This window comes from Lethenteron reissneri, chromosome 23, assembly GCF_015708825.2.
Source record: "Lethenteron reissneri isolate LAM-NWPU_2019-01 chromosome 23, ASM1570882v1, whole genome shotgun sequence".
Taxonomy (NCBI): Eukaryota; Metazoa; Chordata; class Hyperoartia; order Petromyzontiformes; family Petromyzontidae; genus Lethenteron; species Lethenteron reissneri.
Genome location: NC_083801.1, coordinates 83,218 through 89,707, shown reverse-complemented (window position 1 = coordinate 89,707; position 6,490 = coordinate 83,218). Strand labels below are relative to the sequence as shown.

At 51.2% G+C, this 6,490-nt stretch overlaps 1 non-coding gene across 1 annotated transcript; it reads left to right on the top strand.

Annotated features, from left to right (window-relative positions):
• The first annotated feature begins 6,128 nt into the window (after window positions 1-6,128).
• Window positions 6,129-6,285, top strand: LOC133346260 (5.8S ribosomal RNA). Its single transcript, XR_009755527.1, has one exon. It is a non-coding gene; the product is annotated as a 5.8S ribosomal RNA (ribosomal RNA).
• The last annotated feature ends 205 nt before the right edge of the window (window positions 6,286-6,490 follow it).

Below are 6,490 nucleotides of genomic sequence, written 5' to 3'. Positions count from 1 at the left end.
TCCTTTTTACTTTGATGTAGAGGCGCTTGTGAAACGTGGACCCCCCTAATGGAATATCTGCGCCAGGTAGAAACGTCTAGGCTGTCCTGGCTACGATCCATCCTGGGTTTAACCAGGCTGGATCCTGGGTTTAACCAGGCTGGATCGTGTGAGGAGCTCACAATTCCTTGAAAGATCTGGACAAAGTCCCTGCAGGCAAGGCTGCGTTGGCTGGGTCATGTAGCCCGCATGCCCAGCCACAGCATGGCCAAGCAGCTTCTGTTTGGCCGGATAGACGGGCCTAAACGGACACGACATGATCTTTGGGTCTTTCGGGAAAGTCACGTAGATGGGTTCAAAGAAAGAAGCAGTCACGAAAGCTTAAAGTCAAGATTTGGGCACGACATGGGCTGGAATAGAGATTAACTGATGCGGTACGGGAGAATGTGAGCTGAGTGGTCTTGCCTCTCTCCATTGTACCCACTACATTAGTATGTTGAAGTGTGTGTGTAAGTGTATAGAGGTGTGTGTGTAGGTGTGTAAGTATGTAGAGGTGTGTGTAAGTGTATCGAGGTGTTTGTATAGGTGTGTGTGAGTGTATAGAGGTGTATGTGTAGGTGTGTAAGTGTATAGAGGTTTGTGTAGGTGTGTGTAAGTGTGTAGAGGGTGTGTGTCGGTGTGTGTAAGTGTATAGAGGTGTGTGTGTAGGTTTATGTGTAGGTGTGTGTAAGTGTGTAGAGGAGTGTGTGTAGGTGTGTGTGAGTGTATCGAGGTGTGTGTGTAGGTATGTGTAAGTGTATAGAGGTGTGTGTGTAGGTGTGTGTGAGTGTATAGAGGTGTGTGTAGGTGTGTGTAAGTGTATAGAGGTGTATGTGTAGGTGTATGTAAGTGTATAGAGGTGTGTGTGTAGGTGTGTGTAAGTGTATATAGGTGTGTGTCGGTGTGTGTAAGTGTCAAGAGGTGTGTGTGTAGCTGTGTGTAAGTGTCTAGAGGTGTGTGTGTAGGTGTGTGTAAGTGTCTAGAGTTGTGTGTGTAGGTGTGTGTAAGTGTATAGAGGTGTGTCTAGGTGTGTGTGAGTGTATAGAGGTGTGTGTGTAGGTGTGTGTAAGTGTGTAGATGTGTGTGTCGGTGTGTGTAAGTGTCAAGAGGTGTGTGTGTGTGTGTAGGTGTGTGTGTGTGTGTATAGAGGGGTGTGTGTAGGTGTGTGTTGGTGTATAGAGGTGTGTCTGTGTAGGTGTGTAAGTGTCTAGAGGTGTGTGTAGGTGTGTGTGAGCGTATAGAGGTGTGTTGTGTGTAGGTGTGTGTAAGTATATAGAGGTGTGTGCGTGTAGGTGTGTGTAAGTGTATAGAGGTGTGTATGTAGGTGTGTGTAAGTGTAAAGAGGTGTGTGTGTAGGTGTGTGAGTGTATACAGGTGTGTGTGTAGGTGTGTGTGAGTGTATAGAGGTGTATGTGTAGGTGTATGTGTAACGGGTTCCGGAGACACTTGTAGAGGTAACTTCTTTATTACAATACAACACTCCAACAGTCCAACTCTCCAACAGTCCTGATACTCTGTTACAGCCTAGGTACACAGCCTAGCTACACAGCCTAGATACTCTACTCTGGCTACGCTCCGGAACTCGCCCTCACAAGGTCGTAGAGTCGGGAGTTCCAGTCCCACCACTGGCTCTCACAGCATCCCAGGGTCTTCAGATGGCTGGTCGTGGGTCTTGGGTCTTGAGTTACAACTGGGCCCCGATCGTCCAGGGAGCTCCGCGTATATGCCCAGTCCCCAACGAGGGGTGGGGCCGTGTGCGCCCCCAGATATCCCACAGAGCACACACAGCCCCCCCCTTTGGCAGCGCCAAGGGGATTAAGCGCCTGGGAACTCAACGCCTGACGCCAAGGGGCTTAAGCGTCTGACCCGCCTGAGAACCCACGCCTGGCGCCAAGGGGATTAAGCGCCTGACCCGCCCAGGGACCCAGAGCCCCCAGCAGCCCCTCCCTTCTTATGTCACTACATATGTAAGTGTATAGAGGTGTGTGTGTAGGTGTGTGTAAGTGTATATAGGTGTGTGTCGGTGTGTGTAAGTGTCAAGAGGTGTGTGTGTAGCTGTGTGTAAGTGTCTAGAGGTGTGTGTGTAGGTGTAAGTGTCTAGAGGTGTGTGTGTAGGTGTGTGTAAGTGTATAGAGGTGTTTCTAGGTGTGTGAGTGTATAGAGGTGTGTGTGTAAGTGTGTAGAGGTGTGTGTCAGTGTGTGTAAGTGTCAAGAGGTGTGTGTGTAGGTGTGTGTGTGTGTGTATAGAGGGGTGTTTGTAGGTGTGTGTAGGTGTATAGAGGTGTGTGTGTGTAGGTGTGTAAGTGTCTAGAGGTGTGTGTAGGTGTGTGTGAGCGTATAGAGGTGTGTTGTGTGTAGGTGTGTGTAAGTATATAGAGGTGTGTGCGTGTAGGTGTGTGTAAGTGTATAGAGGTGTATGTGTAGCTGTGTGTGTTTAGAGGTGTATGTAGGATTGTGTAAGCGTATAGAGCAGGGGCGGTTTCTTCATTAGGGCGATTGGGCGACGCACCACCAATGTCATTGAACCACAGAGTCACGCTAGCCGTCACTGTCAGCCTCTGGATATAGTCCAATCAGCGTCATGTCACGTTCTGTGGAGTACCGCCTCTTTTTGGGCGATTTCACTCCGGCTGAGAATCGCCCCGAGTGGCCCCATAGACTTACATTGAAAGATGTTTTTTTTCGAACGGGGGCGCTCCAATGCATTCTCTATGGCTTCCGGGAGGGCAAGCCCTAACGTGCTTACGTCATCATACGTGCTAACGTCATCATACGTAAGCACGTTTCATCCAACAATATAATTTATCGCCACCTAGTGGAATCTTCTTCTTGGTTCTTTCGGTAAAGTCACGTAGAAGGGAAGTAATAAAATAATAAAAATAAAACATAATAAAATTATTCTCACGACATTTCGGCCACAACGCAAGTTATTCTCACGACGTTTCGGCCACAACGTTCCACTCACTGGCATGGTGCAGTGTGCAGAGTAATGTATGGTGTCGTAATTGTATAGTAAATATATAGCAGTGTGAAACACATTAGGGTGGGTAGAATAATACATAGTGTTATATTAAAATGGATAAGGCAGCAACTGCAGCAGCAGCAACTGCAGCAGCAGCAGCAGCAACTGCAGCTCCCTTTGATGCTGTTAATCCTGCATAATGCACATGCATATGCAGTACTAACCACATTCCTGCATTTCCCATAAATATGCTAAATTCCTCTTGATATGCAAATTCCTTTGTCAAGGCGCCCAGCTTATATATATGCTCCAAGCTCGTGTGCTGTTTCATTCAGACTCTGTCGCCTCGACGGACCTGGTTTTCACCTGAGGACGGCTGCTTGCGTTGTGGCCAAAACGTCGTGAGAATAATTTTATTATGTGTTATTTTTATTATTTTATTACTTCCCTTCTACGTGACTTTACCGAAAGAACCAAGAAGATGAATCCCTGCAGTCACGAAAGTTTTAAATCAAAATCTAGTGGAATCTTTAATAAAATAAACTTGAGTGGTTTGTTTTAATAGTGAGTATAGAAACAAACAAGATGTATTGTAAGAGTCACTTTATTTTTCATTAATATTAAAGAAGTGAAGTTGCCTTTACATGCTTAAGCTGTTAATTTATCCATTGCATGGGTGGACCTTATCCTTATCAATCATCCAGACATTTGCCCCCCCTGAGAGATTTTGCAGGAGCCGCCACTGGTATAGAGGTGTGTGTAGGTGTGTGTAAGTGTATAGAGGTGTGTATGTAGGTGTGTGTAGGTGTATAGAGGTGTGTGTGTAGGTGTGTGTAAGTGTATAGAGGTGTGTGTGTAGGTGTGTGTAAGTGTATAGAGGTGTGTGTTTATGTGTGTAAGTGTACAGAGGTGTTCGGGTGAGTAACCTTGGCATCGCAACGCTGCTGGCGTCTCGTGCGGCATTTCGTGCTGCCGCCTGTACCGCGCTTTGTCCACCAGAGGGCATTGCCTACCTACGGGTTGTGCGGCGTCAGGGTGAGAAGTGGGGGAGGGGTCCGGAGATGGGGGGGGGGCTGCTGCTGCAGCGCCTCCGCCGCCGTCTCCTCGCGGCACTCGCGGAGCGCGGGGGCCGCCAAACTCGGCCTGGTGCTGTCTGTGTGCACGAGGCGCAATGCGCTCAGCAAGGGATCGTGCTTGGTGCTGTATGTGTGCACGAGGCGCAATGCGCTCAGCAAGGGATCGTGCTTGGTGCTGTGTGCACGAGGCGCAATGCGCTTAGCAAGGGATCGTGCTTAATGCTGTCTGTGTGCACGAGGCGCAATGCGCTCAGCAAGGGGTCGTGCTTGGTGCTGCCTGTGTGCACAAGGCGCAATGCGCTCAGCAAGGGGTCGTGCTTGGTGCTGTCTGTGTGCACGAGGCGCAATGCGCTCAGCAAGGGATCGTGCTTGGTGCACCACTGCATCGATCTATCTCATTCTTTGTCTCTGCTTCTATATCCTTGCGCCCGAGTATGGACCGCTACTTGTGGTACCCTCTCTGTATTCATTGGAGGGCCACGTCCAAACCACTAAATCTTCTTGTTTCTTGTGTGAAGCCCTCTCGAATATTTTATTTGATTTCTGCAAAAGGGCTGTTGCCATGACTGTGGGATGGTTAGCACGATTGACTTCAAATGTCGCGGTTCGATCTTACAGCATGGCCTTGAAAACATTGACCATAATTCTCTGTTTTTGTCCACCCACAGTCCATCGGTGGGTCGCGTGCAGTGGGCTAAATGGCGAGTACTCCCACCTCTTTCAAGACGTATGGTCAGTGTGGAAAAGTTGGCCAAATAATACTTACTGGATCAGCACTCTAGACCTCCCTCTAGTTGGGGTTCTTTCACCAGCAGTTGCATGAACAAGTAATTGCAGGGCTGCACCATGAACCTCACGTGTACAACAATAATCTGGTTTACGTGCATTTCAGAACTCCTTGATCCAGACCCCAGCATGCCAGTGGTGCAGGTTCAGTGCTCTGCATCAGTGTGACCATTGCGCCGTTGCTTCTCTGCAACCCCGTGCCACCCATTGCCGCGTGTAACGTCGCTTCACCCTGTGCACCGCACGTGTCCCCAGCCCCTGCTGCTGCTCCGCCGGGACACCGGCTTGATGCTGACGATGTCTCAGGAGCAGGCCACCTGCCTTCTGGCCAACGCCTTCTTCTGCACGTTCCCCCGGAGCAATGCCACCGGGACCCGGAGCGAGGACTCTGCCTGCCCCGACATCAACGTCAATAGGTGCAGCAGCAGCAGCAGCAGCAGCCCATCACTGTGCATTACACACTGTACACCATGTGTCATGCAGTGCACACACGCAGATGCCATGCTCTCTCTATGTAGAGTATTTATTGCTGTATATGTAGCGTCGGAAATACAAGCACACATTACCCTGTATACTTACCTGTAGTTGCGGGCACGAGTCTACAGGGGGTGCAACCCTGAGTTTGAGAGAGAACCGGACCGTTGAGAGGCCGAGTTCCCCCCCCCCCCCGACCCCAGGTGAGGGGTTGGGGGGTAATTCCAGAGCCACCTGGAAGGTTCCAGAAAGGAGGCGGTACCGGGGACAGAGAGTCCCCGAGGTGTGTATAAAAGACGGACCCCAGGACGGCTCGAGGCAGCGCTCTGAAGACGATGACTGAAGACCAGCTAGGCTAGGACCCTGTCCCCCGGGGCCCGACGTCGCTACTACCGTTTAGATGGCTTAGTGAGGTCCTCGGATTGGCCCCGCTGGGGCAGGCGACTGCCCTGGAGGTGCGCTGAGAAGACGATCGAACTTGACTGTCTCGAGGAAGTAAAAGTCGTAACAAGGTTTCCGTAGGTGAACCTGCAGAAGGATCATTACTGGCAATGTGTGAGCTCTCGCTCTTGGTGTCGACGGAGGAGGAGGCCAGGCAGAGGGGCGAGGGAGGGAGTGCACTCATCTGGAGACTGATGGTTCAACCCCTGAAGCGAGTGCCGCTGGTTGCCTGCAGTGCGGGCTCGAGGCCTCGCCGGTGTAGGCGGCCTGCCTGGTACCAGTCCCTGCGTGCGGTGAGCCGGCCGGGGCATGATGAATGCGCCGGCTTTCTGCGTGTGTGGGAGGAGAAATGGGGGTAGCGAGCCGATGACGACTCTTGGCGGTGGATTACTCGGCTCGTGCGTCGATGAAGAACGCAGCCAGCTGCTTGAAGTAATGTGAATTGCAGGAAACATTGAACATCGATACTTCGAACGCACATTGCGGCCCCGGGAGTTCCTTCCAGGGGCCACGCCTGTCTGAGGGTCGCCCGTTTATCAATCGTCCTCCTGCGCAAAGGTGGGTGGTGTGCTGCTGGGGTGTCGCAGCGTCTCTTGTGTGCTTCGTTCACCGAAGGGGAGAGACAGCGCACTGATGCACGGCGGCGGGTTGCGCCGCACCTACCGCGCTTGACGGTGGGCAGCAGGAGAGACACTAATGAAGCCAGTGGGCGCGTCTGTTGCCCCTAGCGCAT